The 20,976-nt window shown below is 37.5% G+C and overlaps 1 protein-coding gene across 1 annotated transcript in view; it reads left to right on the top strand.

Annotated features, from left to right (window-relative positions):
- Positions 1 to 2,362: 2,362 nt before the first annotated feature.
- LOC131979746 (adhesion G protein-coupled receptor L2-like) overlaps positions 2,363 to 20,976 on the top strand; it is a 141,146-nt gene continuing 122,532 nt past the window's right edge. Inside the window, exon 1 of the mRNA XM_059343750.1 lies at positions 2,363 to 2,380. The gene's annotated coding sequence lies outside the window, so the exon portion shown is untranslated. The remainder of the gene's footprint in view (positions 2,381 to 20,976) is intronic.

The following is a 20,976-nucleotide window of genomic DNA, read 5'->3' as shown; positions in this document are numbered from 1 at the left end:
CTGATTTTAGAGGGGAAAATTACACAAGTTACTGATATGGTGGGAGATACAGTGAATATTTGAGCTGGAATGAAAATATACAGTGGAATGTAGAATGTGGACTACTGATTTGTGCAATATACTAGAAAGCAGCTTTCTTAAAATCATAAGAGTGAAAATTTAATTACAGAATATTTTTTACTTTTATACGTTTTAAATATAATGTATTATTCTAAATTGTCAGACAATTCTATAAACATCACAACTGTATGTTTAATATTAAGCAATTGCTTACCATTTGAATTAAAAAAAAAAAAAAAAGTTGACACCACTTTTTAAATCACCCCAAATATAATTTTCTGCATTATATGTAAAGTAAAAAAAATATTGGCGTGTATCGGAACAAATATACCGATACCGATTGATACTTATATGAGTGTGATAGACCAATATCTGCTGATGAAATTGTCTGACAATTAATCATTTGGACTGTAATTAAAACTGCATTAGCATCATAACAGTATTTACATTAAAATATACTTAAAGTATCAAAGGTAAAAGTACTCAATTTGCACTTTAAAAGACTTTAATGTTGTAGCTGGTACAGGTGGAGCTATTTTTTACTACGTTTAACACTGCTGGGTAGCTTCAACTACAATAATATATTATAATAAAAAAAATAATTATATCTTGTTTTAATAATCTGAGTCTGCAACATAACTACAAATAAATGTAGAACCATATCTGGCTCTGAAATGTAGTGGAGTAAAAGTAGCATAAAACAAAAATACTCAAGTAAAACACAAGTCAAGAACCTAAAAATTGTACTTAAGCACAAAACGTGAGTAAATGGATTTTCCACCACTGTACTGTTTAAAATTAACTTCAGAGAATGACTAATATATTTGTTGTGCACATAGTGCTCACAGTCCCTCAAGATTTCCTCCATTTTTTCCACATTTTAACACAACTGTGAGTGTTTAACGTTAACAAGCAAATGAAAATGTGTCCTGTGAAGTACTAACATGGCGTCAGTATCACCTAATCGCATTATTTTCCACTTTAAAGCCTAATTATCCTAATCTAATTTTAATAATTCTACGATCTCCAACACAAAATGTGTTACTGTGAGAATTTCAAATATTACACTCGTTATTCATAATGTCTGAATTCTGGCTGTTTCCTGTTTCATTCACAAAGACTTTCCACATGTGGGGTTTGAACTAACAGGAACATCTGCTCAGTGTTAATGCAGCCCGCACCTGATCGCAGAAATTGAGAGTGTTACAACCACACCGAGCTAATGGTCTAATCACATCCATACACGACGTGGTCATGGAATAATGTCAGGCTCATTATAGTATTTACTTTTCATTCACTGTAGAATTAAGCCTGGAATTATTTAACAAAACATCTTAATTATTGGTGTAAACCCAATCATTTTACACTTTTATTTTATTTTAGTATTTTTTTAGAAAGCTTCAGATGTAGAGATGTTTCAGGTTGTGTTGTGGGACGAGAAAGCAGGCCAGTCCACAATTCTTTCTGTGTAAACAAACATGAAGTTGCAAAAATATATTTTTTTTTTGCCTTCTGAACGTCATCTCAGTCGCTGAAACTGACACAGCTGTGTTTGGGGAAGAAGAAAAAAAAATCACACAGACATTTTGAGCTTGTCTCCAACATCATGCGGTTCCTCTATCTGAATGCCGTACTGTGCTGTTATTTGCCTGTTTGTGGTCGACCCTTTAACTTTCTCGATTCCTGCTAGCCTCTCTCAATTTTGGACATTAATGAACTGGGTTTTTTAGCCCTCCGAGCTACCGCTGGCTGAAGGGTTTGCCGGTTGTCCAGTGCATGAAAAGCGCAGGAGGGGTGTCTGTTTATGAGATACTGGAACCATCATGCCTGGCAAGGACAATCCCAGCAGCACCCTCAGTGTCGCTTAATTCTGCAAAGGCTGCTTTGTACTGCAAACCACAGCCATGTGCCTCTGATTCACTGTCTGTACAAGAAACTCATTTTCATTCATGTATCTAATAAAATTCTCATAACGGCTCCTGATCAAGGCGAGTAACAAGCATGTGCCCCATTTATGAAACGACAAAGTTGTTTTCTAGAGGTAATGTGAAGAAAAAGAAAAGGGAAATTTGAAAATGTTATTATGCACGAGCCTACATTCTCCTCAGCACGTTGCACGCTAAATGAAATGTGCTCCTAACTTATGTTGAGGTGCAGGCAACGCTGTTTAGGCTCTTTGTGCTTGGCTGCATTCATCTACTGTCAAGCTGAAGTTGATCTGCAATTCTCTTTGTAGCAGATCCTCTCCCAGCATCTACAATCCAGACGCACAAGGGAGAAACCTTGACGAGGCGCATGAGAGGAAAACCAGCACATTTGGGTATGACTAAAACCTTCAAAGCATTCTCCGCCAGCCTGATCTCTTTAGTGATTCAGCCTATAGTGCAGACGAGCAGCACATGGAAAAAGATATTCTATATTTCTCGGCAGCATGTGTTATTTGTGTTTCTCTGGACCTTGAGGTTCATGGAGCCCCCGCAAAATGAAGTGAGAGCTTGCAGCAGCTGCCAGACGGCATGTTGTATAGAAATACTACCTCCTCTGATGAGGTCGAGAGGAAAGACAAATTTTTAAAAGGAGAAAGGAAATAAGAGGATTAGAGCTGATAATGTGTGTGCAACCTCCCACTAAGACAAGTGTGCCCTGTTGCAGAGTACCTGTGGTGCATGTAAGGGCTGTTTACAATGGATTCATAGACAGTCACAAGACAAAGGAGGAGCAATTTGATTGGTCGGTGGAGGTTGTCTTAGTAGCAGCTACTTACCGAGTTGAAGGTCATCAGCAGCAACTTATTTAATTTTTTCCTTTTTTTAGTGGTGAAATGCACATTCTGAATCCCGCTATATCCCTGAGCCCCTTTCAGTATAATTTTTTATTCATTCTAAAATACGATTGAATGTGGTCAAACACCTTGGCAGCAGATGTGCTCCTAATTCTCCCTGAATATATTTAAAAGCGAATTTAATGACCTTAATGATTAGCCTGTGAGTGTGAAAAAATTATCTAAGAAATGTCGTTATAAAAGATGACTGTGTGCAGTTGTAAATGACTGGCCTGTGTTGTTCAAAGGATTTACTCTCTGTGTCGTGTTTGGAGTAGGGCTGGGATGAAACAGCTAAAATGTTTTATTCTGTTACAGATCGTTACATATCTCAATCAATCACAATATACATTGCGATATAGCATTATTTTTCTGGTAATTTAATAAACAATTAGTCGATATTAAATAACCACATAGTAAAGCTGAGTTTTGTATATTCCTGTGACAATTAAATACTTGACAAATATAAAGTACCAAGTATTTTCTCATTTAATTAAGGATGAGTGTTTAGCACTCGTCCTTAATTAAATGAACTAAATGAACAATTCATTATTGACAAATTCTAAATATACATTTCCATCTGCACACTGATTAGGTCTACATGCATGAACACAAACATGGAGTAATCACAGTAAGATAATAGTTTGATTTAAATACACTGGGGTATTGCACAGAGGAGTTGAACAATAATGCTGAATAAATGAATGAAGAAAATTCTGCACTGTGCTGTTTGAAAACACTACTCTTTATTTATTTGAACCAACATTTGGTTTCCAAGTGGACCTTTACACATTCATCTCCAGCAAATCTGCAGGAGAACCCTGTTCAGAGCTGTATGCACTATGGTATTCTGGGTACTGGAGTTTATTTGATTTTCCAAATTTCGATTTGATTCAATTCTGACGGCTTCCATCGATAGGAGACGATATCATATGCCAATTTAACAAAATCAGCTACATTTATATCAACTTACAAAAAAACTAAAATATGATTTCATTACTATGGTCCCCAGACAGTTAAATGAAAAACAATTGATTGTTTTTAATAAGAATAAATATAAAGTGAGATTTTCAAAATCAAGGCATATCTAAAAAAAAAAAAATACAAATGTATTTAAAAATAATGATATGTATTGATATTTTCATTTTGCATTGATAATATTGAACCATTGATCACACCCCTAATGTGTATCACAATGTCTTGATATATGGTTTCATCACAATATTATCATGATGAACTATTTAGGAGTTTGCAGGTTAACTCGGTCCAAATTATGCATTTTATGTCATGAATAAACTGAATGCAACACGTTGAGTTGCTCAAAAAGATCAGACAGAGTAGCCAAATGTTGTAGAAAAAAGCCAAAAAACAAAACTATTCCCACATTTGCCCTATTAACATATCCAGGTAATAAAAGGTTTGATTGATGAAGGCGTTGGCAGAGCAGCAAAAATCGCTCTGACTATATTTACATGCAGTAAATCACTGCCTGCAGATTGAGCGATTTGGCGTTCGTGCCATCTGCAAACACTAATAAGACATAAATAAATAAAATGAGGGAGAGGTGATTATGTATGTCTGTGGGGATTTTGGAGCAGGATGCCTCTGACAAAAGGGCTCCAGCATTTTGTACGAACTCCTTCGCCAAGCCTCTATCAGCTTCCTAAGTCATATCAGATGTTTGGGCTTTAGTGGGACTTGAAATAGTTATTAGCCTGAGCACCCACCCTGCTGAATTTATCTCCAGCGGAATAAAGAGCCACACAATAATGAGTTCTGCTTAGTGTGATATCTGTTCCTTCTATTCGCTACTTTTCTTTCTTTGAATCTTAAACTATGCCTCGTAGAATTATGACAGCCAGGGGAATAGTAGTTAATATAAGAGGTAATATATCTCTTGAAAAGACTAGTAGCCTTGAAATTCACTTGAGAGGAAATAAGGAAGTTTACAGAGCTAGTCTTCTTACAACCAGGCTGCTAAAATGTCTTCTTTTTTGGAATAAAGGAAGACTTCTGTTAGACAATGAACAACAGCCACAGTGGCTCTGAATAGAAACCTCGTTGCTGTGTAAAAGTGCAGACGTTGAGCTCAGCCTGCACTGAAAACCTTCAGCAGGAGGGATTACGAGAGAAGGTGGAGCATTTATGCCGTCCACTGCATGTTTCCTAAATTACACTATGCGGGTCATTTCCATAGGGGGGAAAAAGTAGGCCTGCAGCGTATCTAATTTGTCTATAATACCAGCAGAAATATAGAATCTCCTGCCAAGCAGCATCTCAACTTCTCCCTTTGTCTGACATCCTGTTGCCGGAATTGCAAACCTCTGCCAATCTTCTGCCGATATTCCATGAAATCAGACGTAAAACCAAAACAAGTCATGCAGTGGAAAGATTGTTTTATGGATATCCAATGTGTGTTGATTCACAACTCTTGAAGGATTTAATTAACTGTTTAGTTTTTAAAAGGCATGTAGATTAAAAACACATCAAACATGACTATTTTTTACCATGAATGTCAATCTGTGATTGTTTTTATACACAAAATGTGTAACCATGGGTTTTTTTTGCTTTTTAAATGAACTGCGCTGCTCAGTGTTGTAGTTCATAGAGGAATACTAAAATCCATTAGAAATCTGATCAGTAGTTCTGTGTAGATGACTGTGGCTGTACAAGTTTTAAAATGTGCACCTATGTATGTGCAGACATCTTGGCATAAATGTATGCCAATATGATTTTTTTCACAGAGCATAAAATGCAGAAAGTAATGCATGGGATGATTTAGAAATGATGTTAGCTATTTATTATATTTTATTTATTATTTATTTAAATGGTCAGTAATTTACTGATACTGATGTTTTTTAATGTTTAGCAATTGACCCTGAACATACAGTTCGATTCAGCTATTTTATTTTATTGAATACATTTTTTATTTAAATTGTCAGAAATTGACAGATACTAAACATATAGTACAATTGAGCTATTTATTGTTGTTTTTTTAATGTATTTTTATTTATTTATTTTTTAATGGTCAGCACTAGCCACTGAACATACAGCAGTGTATATCTATTTATTTTATTTGTATTAATTATTATTTTAAATGCAGAAATTGACAGATACTGAACATGCAGTACTGATGTGTATTTAGCCATTTATTTTAATTTATTCTTTATTTTTCCCATTTTCATTTCTAGAATTGATAGCTAATGTAATATACTGCATGTATTACATCATGCAAAAGCGATGCACAACATAGAAAAGGTTTATTTTCATTACAGCTCAAGTAATAACTATACCGGCCGACACACTGGTAATCTGTGAATTCTTCCCATCGTATTGTATCGGCTTCAAAAATCCCACATCGGTCGGTTCCTATATGATGGATTTGGGGTTGCTGATTATATATAGTGCACTGTCATGGATGAATGAATTAAATAAAGAAAGCTGCATTTATTTCAGAATATAACATGAAACTGTATTCGCCTCAATTCCCAAATATGTATGGCAACATCGCTCAGTGCATCTCTTATTATCTCAGAGGTTTTCTATATAATTATGAAGTGCAGTAATGAAAGGGAATTCTAATTTAAATGTATAAATATTCACATCTAAGCCTTCTTAGATAAAGGGGATGATGTTGTATTTAAATTATGTGAGTTCAGTCATTCATAATGTCTTTTCTCAGCAGCAGCAGCAGTGTGTGTTTTCTAATAGGGCTGTATGTTTGAAAACACCTACACTCTTTTGTTGCATGAACTGAAGGCTCTGACATGTTTGCATTTCTGTCATTTTTGTCCTCCTCCTATATCCCTGCAGTGAGCAAAATGCTCAAGAATCAAATACAAGAAACCTTGGACTCCATAGTAAAACCCATTCTTTGGCAACAATACAGAGAAACCAAGAATAAAGGGAAAGCGCTTTTTCTTCTCAGGAGGGGGATATGGGGAAAAAACCTTCATTCCTCTGTATGTTCAGAAATGTACAGTCATGCTGATTCAATTTAACACCACTAAAGTGTTTTTTACACAGCTACAGGAGTGTAAAAATATTACTCAATAAGTAGCGAGTAGAGTGTTAAACATTAATTTGTGTGTTAAAGAAATACGATCACTGCTGCTGCTGGCACAGTTTGTGTCATGTGGGTGCAAAGTGACAAAAAAGTTGGCAAAGGAAGTGAAATCTTTTTCTTTTTTTTTCTCAAATTTCAGCTGAGGCGAACAGCGCCAAGAAGCTTTTATCATTCAGGTGTTGGTCAGAGGGTCAGACCTGCTTGACTATTTCAAATTGATTACAGGGTGAAGGATGGCCGCTAGACCTAAATTTAGGAACGCTTTCACAAGTGAGATCTGAGATTTTATACTTTTTTTTCATATAGGCTACAGTCAGACTGCTCCCTGTCGCTCAGGGTTTCAGGCTGCTTCTCTACTCGTGTTCAAAGTTAGGCACAGAGCACAGATCACACCTAACGCAAACTGACAGGGAAGCCAAATTCCTGTCAGACTTCCTTTTTTCCCCCCTTCAATGTCAATTTTTAAAAAAAGTTTTTTAATTTTCTAGCCACAGTATAAATCTAATTGTCTCTTCTTTAATAATTAGTGATGTTGCATATTTCTGATGTAACCTGCTTTTTGCCACAGATGAAGGTTATCCTCTGCATGACGAGAAAGACAAAAAAATGATTTTTTTCTTGCTTCCTTTGTGTCCTTTGTTAACATTTATATTATAAATAAAACCCTCCAAAAATAGACATCATAACCTTTTGTTCTCTCACAGGAAAAACAGTTAAATACTTGAAGCCCTTGTGACAGCGGAAAGTTCAGAATCAACTGTAGCTGCGTCACACAATCCATCAAAATATAGTTGTGGTATTAATAGCAGCTGAACTTAAATTTGATAGAAATGAAGATTTCCATCTGTCAATATGTTAACTGTAGCATTTTAGTGCCTCACTCAAATATATACATTTAAAAAAAGACATTAAGGGACAAAAATTCCCTTTTAATGCCTTTTATAAAATATTAAAAAAATAAACAAAGGAAAATATTAAGATTACACAATTGACAATTGCTGTCACTTAAAATTTTACAAATGTATTTTTTTTTCAAATTTTTCTAAAAGCAATGATAAACTTATCAGCCACATCTAAATAAACATTTTAAATTAAAAATATTATATTTATATTTAAAATAGCTATATTATTGATGTCAAGGTGCTCAAATCAGAATATCACAATGAGGGCTAGGCGATACTTCATAATGATAATTTATTGTCTTTCAATGGATAGAATCATATATTATGATATCGTGATACACAATTATGTTGTCTAAATTGATAATAATAAACACATACTAACTATTTTTTTAAGAAAATGTATGTATGTGTCTCTTATTTTTTAATTTATCATTTGATATGAAAGTATTATGTTCATTTTGCACTAAGGTTCTTCGAGAGAAAATACACCATTTGTCAAGTATTTAAATCATGAATATACAAGAATAGGCATTACCATGTGTTTTTTCATATAGAGATGATATATATTAACATTGTGATATATATTGTTATCGAAATATATTGAAATAAAGGATTTTAGCCCTTATCACAATATTCGTTAATGTCATCATAGGGCGTTTTAATTCTCAAAAATCTTAGAAAATATTAATTTTTCCACAAAAGTGAAGGATAATGTCAAACATTTCTTCATGACTGACATCATCCTAAGCCAAAGACTTAATAAAAACTTGAAGTTTTTTACATTGGTAACAAAAACACAGTAATTGTGATTGAAATTCCTTTTGACACACATGTTTCAGGCAACCCGGGACTCAGCGGCATCATCCCTGCCCCGCTTACGTTTTTAAATGTCTCGCTGCTGTATAATTCACACCGCACCATGCCACTGCCGTGTTACATGTCATGTTGATAATGACACAACGCATTTGTCAGTTCACACCTTCCATGTTGTCCCTCCCATCATCCTGTGTTTGGATAAACATTTATGCCACTTAGAAATACAACTGTCAGGCTGTAAACTGTGTCGTGATGCTCAACAGCAATATGCACAACGCCACTTAGCATCATTTAGCGAGACGAGGAATACACTTCGGCCACTAGGAGCTGTAACATGATCACTGTGACACAACAACACCGTCCAATTGACTTTTATTAGTGTCAGGTTAACACGACTGTGGTGGTCTATTTAGCTGCTGGGGGTGCAGACTTTATGTAAAAATCCATATCACTGCATGTTGTCACCGCATGTCTTTTTCACTGTAACATAATTCCTATAATAGGTTTCTGGTAACTCTCGGTGTCGACTGTATAATCAGTGTGGAATCAGCCCTAGGTGGTGTGTTTATTCTATACAATGAAATTCATCTTGATAGGTCAATCTCAAAAAAAGTAAAAACTGGGCAGTGCTGCTGTAAAACTGTGAAGCTGCTGTTCTTACTTACTTTCTGTGCTTCACTTACTCTGGATTCCTAGAGCTGCAGAGTGAATTTTGTCACACTGCATGGTGCTTAAAAACAAGGGGTTAGGAAAACATAACCTGCCTGTCTGGCCCAATATGTTGTGGAAGGACCTGCTGCTTCTGTTAATTCCCAATGCAAGAAAATCTAGACAAGTTGAAAATATCAGCAGGGAAATCTGTGCCAGGCAGCGAGAGAAAATAACACATGTTGGTAAGTCTTATTCCATAGACTCGGACAATAAAATATAATGCCTAATCAGATAATTGGGTCCAGAAACTGACAAAATGAATTACCCAACTGTTTGTGTCACAGCTGGGGAAAAGCATGTAATTTTGATTTTAAAAACATTAATGTTTTGATGAGGGCTTGTGTGGCTCTAACAGATGGGGGGCAAGCTAGCCCTCTTAACACAATAATACATACTTAACTTAATAGATAACCCAGGGAGAAGTCATTCTGTGCAAGTGAAAGTGCCACTCAGTGCCGCTATTATTATGTAATGCATGTATATGTGATTTGATTTGACAAAATCCAAGGGCTTTCTGTGGAGCCCTAAAGCTGACAAAATGTGGTAAAAAGGTTTCAGACAAGCCAAAAATATAACTGATAGGGCTGTCACGATTTGATTTTAAGGTCATTCAGTTTTCAATTTAAACTCTTTTATTCAGCATTGTTAGACTATCAAGTCTTGATTTGAAAAAATCAACAGCTCATTGGTCATTCACTTTTTCCGATTCTTCTTCTTCTTTAAAAAGATCGTACATTATATGGAGTGTGATATAACGGGCATATTATTTGAAGAGCGGCTGGTCCACCTTAACCTCTTAATCTAGAGAGAACATAGCAGGGACTATGCTATGCTTACAAAAAAAATCCATATTTCATAATAATCCATCCATAGAATTTATGAATGTTATACTGTTTTGAAAACATGAGTTCTCTGTAAACCAACTGTATGCTGTTCAAACTATGTCTCCCGAGGAAGTACGAGGATCCTGCTTTTGATTTCAATGATCAAAGCTGAAAGCTCATTTTGATCTATTATCGATTTAGCATCTAAATTGTGACACCTTTAATTTATTTATGCAATTAAAATGAGAGTAAAAAGAAATAAAAACGTGACACTTTTCCTTTTTGCGCACATTCAGTTGGTTAAAAAAAAACAATTTCCTTCACCACCAAAATGAATTTGAAACTTATTACTTTTATGTATTTTTCAGTAGCTCATTTGGTTTTTACAACTCCTTTATTTTCTTTTTTCTATTCTTAGCACATATTTAATAATTTATCCATCATCTAGTTTCCCCATGCCCCATTTCCCATTTTCCTCAACTGATTCCCAATTTTCCTAAAGCATTTATGTTAATGAGATGGGCAAATCCATGTATGTCCAGAGCAGCAACTGTTCCAGGATTTATATATTTATACTGTATGTTCATGTCTGTGTACTGTTGGTGGAGAAATCAATAGTACTGTGGTGAGCTTGCTTAACTGAAAACACTGGTGGCTAAACAAACATGGGCTCCAGCCTTTTCAGCTAACCAGCTAGTTTAAGCTAATTTGGATGTAATGTTTATTCTGTACTGCATACTGAAGCATTTAACCAGCAAGCTGAGAAAGTTAGCTTGCTATGAAATTATGACCTGCTTGCTGTGCATTATACCTTATATAATGCACAGTCAACAGGTCATTAATACGTAATGAACGCTGGCAGGGTGATGCTTCGCTTCAGGGTCTTGAATCGTCATAAAGTGCATCGGTCTCTATGGTTGGAACTGTTTATAGCAACCTAAATTCTGTAGCCTTTTAGTGTTATAATCGACTATAAACTCTTCTTTAGGGACTACAGCACCTGATTGAGGTTTTGTGCCCGTAACTCTCACAGTATGTTTTCTTTTTGGTTAACCAGTCTTTAAACACTGCTACAGCTCATGCCGTGTTCCATTTTGCGTTAACTTCAAGTCTGTCTCTTTCAGTTTTGTTGATTTTATCTGTCGTCCAGCTCATTGTGTCTTTTAAAAATTATTATTATTATTATTATTTTTTTTTTTTTACCTCTCTTGCTTATTTTGTGCTGTTTTCCTCATTCTGTTTTTATTTCCTTACTGGGGACAATTCAGTCAACAACCATAAATCGAAGATTTTGTCCTCTCTAAAATAAATTGAAAAAAATATTTCAATTTTATTTTCAAAGTATAGACAGAAATATACCTGTAAAAGAAGATAGACGATAGAAGTATTGTCCCTGTGAACTTATTTATTGTTCTTCCATGGGCTATTTTTTGAGCTTCACTGCTCTCAGGGCTCCATAGCTTCCAGGACCGAAAGCAGTATGTATGAAATTACGTATAACAAAACATATTTTTCAATTATGCTTTCTCTAGTCCACTTTTCCACTTGTAATTCCACGCACATATATTGTCTTTTATCTTAGTATGAAATTACTTTATATTTTTATTTCAGAAACCTCTCACATAATTGTTTACTTTGACTTCAAAGCCCTGTTGGAAAGGAAATGAAAGGTTGCATCCTCTTGCTGTTTTGTGAGTAATGTTTTATGCTCCGTGGAAATCTAATTTTGGAACGAAACTCTTCACTTGATACTGATTCATCCAATTATTTTTCGCTGTGTTGTAATGAGTTAAGCTCTGTTCAATATCGTAGCAGGGAGAATGTAAAAGAGGGCTTCATCTGCTCGTGTCATTACATCAAGCAGTGAGAATGGCTCGCAGACTGAAAAGTTGCATCTCTGCAGAAACCTCTGGGTATTACCACGGGGAGAGATTAACCCTGTCCTCCGATGTTTGATGTGGTCTGCTGATGGAAAGCGCCATAGTCAACTGTGTAAACCGGTCTCAATGCTAATGCTTGGGAGTTGTGTGTGAGGCATGCAAAGATAGTATATGTAGCATGCTCTCTGCTAGCCTTCTTTCTAACAGCTCCCAGCCAAGGATGATGTCACTTCTTGCCCTGCAGAGGAGTAATCAGTCTCATGCATGCCTGAAGGGCCCCTTAGGAGTTATAACTCTTTGATAGTTGTCTCTATTGCAGCTGATTCAATCTGTAACACTTTAGGGCCCTGCGTGAGCATATAACAAACATACTTAATCATTTCTGTCGTTAGAAGTGGAGAAAGTCCTCCACGAGCCTTCCTAGTTATGTTCTAGTTGTAGAGTATTAATATCACAGCAGACAAAGTGCTACGCCTCGCAAGAGGTATGATTACACACACACACACACACACATGACAGAGGGAGACGCAGAGCGACAGATTCACACGCACACACCCGCAGGCTGATACAAGCACACAGAGGCACGCACACGCACAGCTCAGTGTGCCACTTCCTCATCTCCTGCTGCTCTGTCCTTAAACCTCTTCACCCTCCATGCAGGGAGTAGACACTGTGCTCTTTTCTCTTTGTCATGGTAATAACACTAAGCCTAACTGTCCCCCATTTTGCCTGTCAACTTGCATTTATTTTGTTTTCCTTTTTTCTTTTCTTTCTCCAGCATGTACTGTCAGGTTTCTTGGGGTACGTTTAAGTCCCTCCCTGCATCATTCACCGCTCCTGGAACCAATTATATTATCCGGCCGGCCCTTTTCAATTCCTACAGAGGCAAGGACGGAAAGAAATCTAGATCTATTCTTTGTGCGAGGCAGCATCACACCTTTACTAACCTATTCTTAAGATCCCACTCAAGAGATTTTCATTCTTCACTCTGCTCTCCCTGTCCCTCTGACACTCTTCCCTCCGTAGATTCTCATTCTTTCCATGAAGCCTCCCCTGACAGTGTGAATAAGGGTCTTGTTGTTTGCGGCACCAACGTGCTGCTGTGTGACACATTATCTGGTGTAGTCTGCCATTGCAGCAGGATGCTTGCCTCAGAGCCTCAGAACAGTATTGTCTGAGCTTTCACCTCACTCCTGGCTATCTGCTGTGCTCTGGCTTAAGGCTTATCCTCAGGCCTCTGCAGAGCTGCCGGGCCAATGAACACTAACAACTTTCCCTTTGTATGCTGTGAGAACCTCTCAACACCACCACTGGCACATTTACTACTTCCTCTACTACAGATATTATTCTGCCTGTCTATTAGTGGCTCAGTAATACGTTGTATTAGGTTGGCTTGTTCTGATACATTCACCACTCATTTTGTTCAAAATCTCTTGAACAATGTAGAGCAGGTTTTTTAGATGAGATCACATCTCTTGTTTTTGACACCACATCTGGTGTTTTTGTTACACTGCTCTGTCTTTTGTTACATATGATGCTGAGAAGCCAACAGTACTGGGTCAAAAATTGTGTGTGTGTTTTTTTTTAGTGTGAATGCTATCTGTCCATCTATCCATCCATCCATAGTCATTGATTCGTTGGCATATCAGCTTCTGCTCTTCTGTGAAGGCTTTTCTCTGCACTATTTTTGAATGCTGGCTGCAAGGATTTGCTTTCTGCCACAAGAGCATTAGTAAGGTTGGGGCACTGATGTTGGACGCTAAGGCCTGGCTCACAGTCAGTGTTTTAATCTCTCCCAAAAGGTGTTGAATGGGGCGGATGTCGTTCCTCTGTGCAAGCAAAGTCAACTTTTTCCACATTAAACTCAAAATCATATTTTTATGGACCTTGAGCACGGAGGAATCCACATTTCTGTCTCTGTCTGTCTGTCTGTCTGTCTGTCTGTCTATCTGTCCATCCAGATTTTGCAATACTTCATACTTTAATCTAAGAAAAGTTGCCAACTGAATCATACAATGTACAAGAAATTTCACTTACTTGATATCTATCTGCCTGTCTGTCCGTCTGTCCGCATCTATCTATCTATCTATCTATCTATCTATCTATCTATCTATCTATCTATCTATCTATCTATCTATCTATCTATCTATCTATCTATCTATCTATCTATCTATCTATCTATCTATCTATCTATCTATCTATCTACATTCATGCTGGTGGCCGAGGCTACCAGGGCACACTGGTGCCACCTGCCACCATTGGGAATTCATTCACACACCGATGAAGGCAGCATCGGGAACCATTTGGGATTCAGTATCCTGCCCAAGAATACTTCGACATGTAGGCTGCCACAGTCTGGGATCGAACCACCAACCTTCCGATCAATGGGTGACCATTCGTTCATTAGACCATTCGACCTATCGTTCTATCTGTCGTTCTATCTGTCGTTCTATCTATCGTTCTATCTATCGTTCTATCCATCTATTGTTCTATCGTTCTATCTATCGTTCTATCGTCAGACAATAATAATATAAAGTTGCTGCTCTCTCTGTCTCTCTTTCTCTCTCTAACTCATTCGTCTATGTAAACATCCACCCCAGCCTTTATAACAACCAAAGGCTGAATAAAGTCAACAGACCCCATTTAAGAAAAAAATTGTCCAGGGTTTAACAGGTCTATGGCAACAGAAACAAAGCATGATTTAGTCCTTTTAGTCCGTCCAGCTATCTATCTGCGTACCTCAAAATCTCCCCTCGTAAAAGGGCAGCCGTGGCTGTTGTTTTGCAGCCCAGTGGGAGTAAACACAAGATGTGTTGCCACCTGAATGATGCCACAATGTCCATTTGACTCCTGGATGCCTCTCACACTTTTTGACACCACTTAAAGGTTAAAGCAATCTACCCCACATGTGGTGCTGTTTCAAAGGCATCGAGGTAGACATCACATGGTAAACTATTCTTTCATCTTCTCACTAGCAGCTATTGCAATCAGACAAGGCTCTTGCCGTATAATTATTGGCTTTGATATGGATGCAGTTCCATTGAGATTTGTGTATCGCCAATTCTTTTTATGTTGCGTTTCTCAGCTGCTTGACATTGGTATACTCTGACTGCAAAAGTAATACTTAACTTCAGATAGATTTCATATGAAAGTGATTTTTCCCCCCAAAGTTTCTGACCCACCTATACAGAGAGGTGAGATCCTGTATATGAGCCTGATTGATATTCAAGTGCTACAGTCAAAGTTGTCCTCTGTTTCAGATGAAAAGCGGTCCTATGTAATTATCCTAATCGCAGTTTTAAAAGTGGTGGAGCTGTCAAATACTCCCTTGCAGGATAATACACATATTGGCGAGAAATGAGCCGGTCAGACAAGCGCAACAATGTGTCAGACATGTCACCAGCTGAAAAAAATGCCCTCCATTGTTGTTCTGTGACACCTGTGGCTACCTTTTTACAGACAAGCCATAATTAAGTACTCAAAGAAAGATGTAGATGGGAATTATTAATGTTAATTTATCTAATTTAATATTTTTAATTTATTTATTGTGCCTTATTATCTATTGTTGTTGTTGTGTTGGTGGTTTTTCTGTATTGTATGCTTGTTGCCCTGAAATGGCTTATTGTCATTGTTGGAAACCTTTAATTAAATACAAAGAAAAGGTGAATACACAAATGCAAAAAAACAACCAACTCAACTGAGTCAAATCAAATTAGGTTGTGCATTCAGTGGAGTCATATGACAGTATTCATAGATCTAGATATCCTAGAAAAGTCCATTAGAATGAATGGAAAAGAAAAAGAAGATGGTGTGAAATTGATCATCCAGGGGAAGACCAATTCATTTTTTTCGATGATTTTGGAAATGTATAAATATTTGTATGCTCAGTACAACTTCAAGCACATTTTTAGTTGGTGTTGGCCTACGCTGTTACCGACTCTGTGTGCAATTTTTATGAACAGGATCTCAAGGCACAGCTGGAAAGGGTGAGGTGAGGGTCTTTTTGGACCTCAGAATTGTATCTCTGCTCTTTGCAGATGATGTGGTTCTGTGGCTTTCAGCACTCGCTGGAGCCGAGCATGAAGCGATTGGGATAAAAATCACCTCAGTCAGTCTGAGGCCATGGTTCATGACTGAACTGAGTAAAATGCAGCGTGAGATGGACAGACAGTTTGGTGCGGCGTCAGCAGTGATGCAGAGGTAGACACAGTAAGAATGAAATTGTAGATACAAGCGGACAAAATTAGTTCTTCCTCCTTAGGGTGGCTGGGCTCAGAGATAGGGTGAACCATTCGGACATCCGGAGGGAGCTCGGGGTAGAACTGCTGCTCGTTTGTATTGAATGGGGTCAGTTGAGGTGGTGCGGGCATCTGATCAGGATGCCTCACAGCACAACTTGTTGGAGGTTTTCTTGGCATGTCCATGTCGTAGCCGAGGGGTAGCCCCAGAACACGATGGAGAGATTATACATCATGTCTACCCTGAGAACACCATGGTGCTCCCTAAAAAGAGAAAATGAAGCTTGGATGAGGGATGTCTGTAATCTCTTGTAGGGATGGATGGATGGATGGATGGATGGATGGATCAATTACACAAAACAATATGCAGAATTAAGAAATTAAGCATTTAAATATGGAGCAACTGGAAAAAAGTGTTGTTTGAGATGCTTAATTTACGGTTAAAATGAATGATGCTGGGTTCATGGTCAGTAGCTCTTGCATTATGCTCGTATTGATCAGGAGGTAAAAAGCCTGTCATGGCAGTTGATCTCATAACAAGTTCAAAACCATGTGTCCTGACAGCATGGGGCAAAACAGGCTCCTGGTGAGGTTTACAAGCCCCCTGCACACGCTCACAGATGGAGATTCAGCAGGAGCTGCTCGCTGCTCAGGTCACTGACAGTTCAGACTCCCAGATTTCTGGTCCTGCAGCGTGGAGCTGCTGCTGAGAGAGGAGGTACGGAGAGAGACTAGAGAGCTCTGCAGGCACAATCTTATTTATATTCAGTGTATAGATTTACCCTGACTCATCATGGTGCAGAAGGAAGTATTAAATGTGCTGCCGCATATCACTGGAAGAAAAGAAATCTGCTTATACTTCTTTTGTCAGTGGTATCAAATAAACAAAAAGCATATCAATCATTTACATATGACAGTTGGTTGTGAAACAGAAACCCTTGTGTTTGCATACTGACTTCACACATTGCTTAAATTTTTATTAATCCCTTTTTTCTTCAAAAGCACCCACGCAAAATGCCAATCAAATGTCAGCATAGCCTCATATTTATACAATATATTTTTTAAATAACCGTACAAAACAAATGCGAGATCACCTCTTTTCATCAAAACCACTTCAAAACATTCTGATTGTGGAATTGAGTTTGCATATTGTGCTGTCTGTCTGCTTTCTTGTTCTCGAGTGAGATGAAACCATACTGAAGAGGGATGTTTCATCATATCAGAATAACAACTGTTATTCCTGATGCCACAAGCCACAGTATAGAAAATTCACAGCTGCCTGTGTTTAAGGGTCTATTAATTCCAGCCATGACTGCTGAAAGATGAAACAGCTGGCTATAAACTATCTTGACAAACTTGTGCGTTGTGTGGGAAGAAAAAAAAAGATAGGACAGCCATACTTAGACAGTCCCTGTGTTAGTGATTTTTTATTTCCTCTATCATCGCTTGTGCTACATTTCCCAGAACTCTGCCAGAACCATCACTTCTTAAGAGGAAGGACAGAGAGCATATTTAATTTCCCAACAGCTCACTTAGGACGGTTTCTTAGGATTCCTCAAGGAATTTGCAGGTAGCCCTTTTTTCAGTGGTTTAGTGCTTGTTCTGTACTTCCACTGACATGAAAAATTAAATGGATCCTGCATGAAACAGTTGGGACTTACAGTACCTTGAACTTCATGTCTAGCTCCCTGGTTTCTCCAAGAGCAGTAAATCATAATGTTAAAGTGTTGACAGCCGGGTTTAATGACTCAAAATCTAAACTCAGGCCTCATCAGGCAAAGTGGAGTTTATGTAACACACAAGCCATTAGTGGTGTATTTGAAGATGAGCCTTGAAGACGATTCCCTTTCCTGCCTGTGAAGCCAGTACCTCTGGGGGGCAGTAGAGGCATCGACACTTCCTTTCATCTCATCCTGGCTGCAGGAAAAGGGGCAAGGTCAGAGGGGATTTGAGCTTGGCTCACCACCACATGTGTCTTTGCTTGCCCAGTCTTGCTTCAGGCGCAGATTATCACCATATACCGGCTACTGTTACAGTCTACCTTTATGGCTTGTGTCCCGCGCCAGCTCTTGATTGGCGTGTCAGAAGAATCTTCCCTGAATATTTATGCTACCAAAGCCCTTTCTTCACTTTGCTGATAAAAATAAACACAAAATTTAAGAGCCTCTTAAAAGGATTTCCTACATAAATATACAACAACAAAGCGAGAGCTCGAAGTCATTTACAGAGCTTTAGCTGGAAATGCTTCATCTGTGTGGACTGAACATTTAGCCATATTTTTACTTCTCGTTTGTGCGCTACTTTTATCAATTAGAAATAACACTGCATTTTTCTTTATTGATATTACACTCTATGATAGCATGGTAACACTTCCATCTCCATAACGCATTATAAACATATTAAAATGTGTTATAATCTTCATGTAGCTCTGTATAATTATAGCTATAAGCCCTCCTTGATATTCATAATGTTTTATAATAATAATCATAACACATCATAACGCATTTTATAATGTCTTAAAAGGTCAAATATCATAATACTATTGTTGATCACTAACTGACCTTTTTAAAACCCATTCTATGACAACCATGTCTATAATGCATTTTAAACATGCTTACAATGCATTATAATACCTATGGCACCATTTCATTATAGATAGAGGCACTCATTCATAATGCTTTATAGCAACAGTTAAGCATTTTATTAAGATTCATGACACTAAGTGTTGTAATACTCTTGCAAGTATCCCAGTTTATTATTATTCTCATAGTTGTAATACATAAGAAAATGCATACTGTGACTAATTATAAAGTTATTTTACATTTTAAGTCATTATAAAATGCTTTATAATATGCTATACATTTTTTGCAGGGATTTAATATATTATAATTCTTATAGTTGTAATACTTAAAAAAAATGTAATAATGTATTATAATGTGATGAGTGTTGGAGTCATAGGCAGCTATCATACATTGCAACTTGGTCAAAAGTCACTGTAAGTGGTCAATGTTTGCTTTCAGTTAAGTAAAAAAAAACCCTAATCTATACAAGGACATACGAAATGTAAAATGAATTAATATAAAATGTTTTATAATGTGTTATGCTTATGAAGCCTTAGGGATACGTATGAGAGCTTTTAACTTTAATTATACAGTGTCAGAAGCAGATTATGACCCATTATAATTATGTTTATAATGCATTAAAAAGATGGTGTCTTATTGATAGAATATTCTCGCCTTTTATTATAAAGATTTCCAGCCAGGCATCCAACTGGACGCCCCTTTAAGAACTCAGCATGTGATAAAAAATTAATAAAGCTTTGGGGATGCTTGCAGTCTCCTTTGACGACACATCCTTAACATGGCCTACATTTGTTTAGATTTGAATACTTGTATCACAAACACAATGAGGGCTCTCTGGGTTTGCAGTGGTGTGTAAACTGAAAGCGTGTGGCTTGATTGTGCTAATGATTTGGCAGGAGGGAAAAAACGGCGTCAGTCAGAGCATGACTGAAAGAGAAATCTTCCAGTGAGTGAAAGGAATTAGAAATTCATTATGTTTCTGGGGAGTGAGGACTGTGAATTGAAGATATGTGGGATGGAAATTAATAACTTTAGCACTGTCGCTACTTAAAATGTCACCAATCCTGCCATTTGAGCAAAACAGTAAAATTGACAAATGTAAAGGTCCTTGAATCAAAAGAAAATCAAGAAAACTTCAGCTGTCCCAAGATCTACAAAATGAGTATTTCACAGCTAATATTGTTACCTTTACTCCCCCTATTAAAAAGTCAATTGGTAGACAGGCAAACAAATCCTCCTCACACATTTCTCCCATAATGAACACTAAACAAAAAAGCAACAAACTGTTGTTGTTTTATGGACTTCTCTAAGTCTCAAGAGGCCTCAGGAGGACTTTGCTTAGACTCCTAGTATGGTGAGGTCGAAGTCATCCAGCAGTGGCCTCCGTCTGGCATTTTACCCAGAGCACATCCTGTGGGAGCGGGAGCTTTGGAGCCGGCTGCACGACCACATCAAACAATGGCTTTTTGTTGTAAACAAAGCCAGGGCAGCTTGCCGGGGGCTCTCTCTCTCTCTCTCTCTCTCTCTCTCTCTCTCTCTCTCTCTCTCTCTCTCTCTCTCTGTCCCTCTCTCTCTAGTCTGCCTACCATAATTCTGGACTGTCAGACAAATGTGCGTCAATGCGCCACAAGTCTCTCTATTCTATTTGCATTTGTACACAGAGACCATGGACCTGGCAGTGCAACAGACAAATTCAAATTTGCTTGAGAATAGTAAGGCAGGATGAAAAGCAAAACTAAAGGTTTGCCTCAAGAGGATAGTTAAAACAGAATCACCTGAACAGTTGTTTGAGTGCACGGCATGAAACATAATGTCCTTATGTTTGTTTATTGTTCAGTGTAACCGCTGCTGCAGCTGCTTTGTCCAGGGGACAGAGTAAAAGTTGTGCATAAAATGTTTTATTTGTGTTTGTTTTCCTGAAATATACTCTCACATATGGCTATTAATGGCTAAGTAAAACAGTAAATACTGCCCTACAAAATTATAGAACAGTACCCACAGAAGCAGTGAATTTGAAGTTTTTATACTGGCTGGCATACTGCAAAATATATAGTTCTATTTTCTGCCAACATCATA

Source organism: Centropristis striata, chromosome 11 (genome assembly GCF_030273125.1).
Source record: "Centropristis striata isolate RG_2023a ecotype Rhode Island chromosome 11, C.striata_1.0, whole genome shotgun sequence".
NCBI classification, from domain to species: domain Eukaryota; kingdom Metazoa; phylum Chordata; class Actinopteri; order Perciformes; family Serranidae; genus Centropristis; species Centropristis striata.
This window is presented reverse-complemented; position numbering and strand designations above follow the sequence as displayed.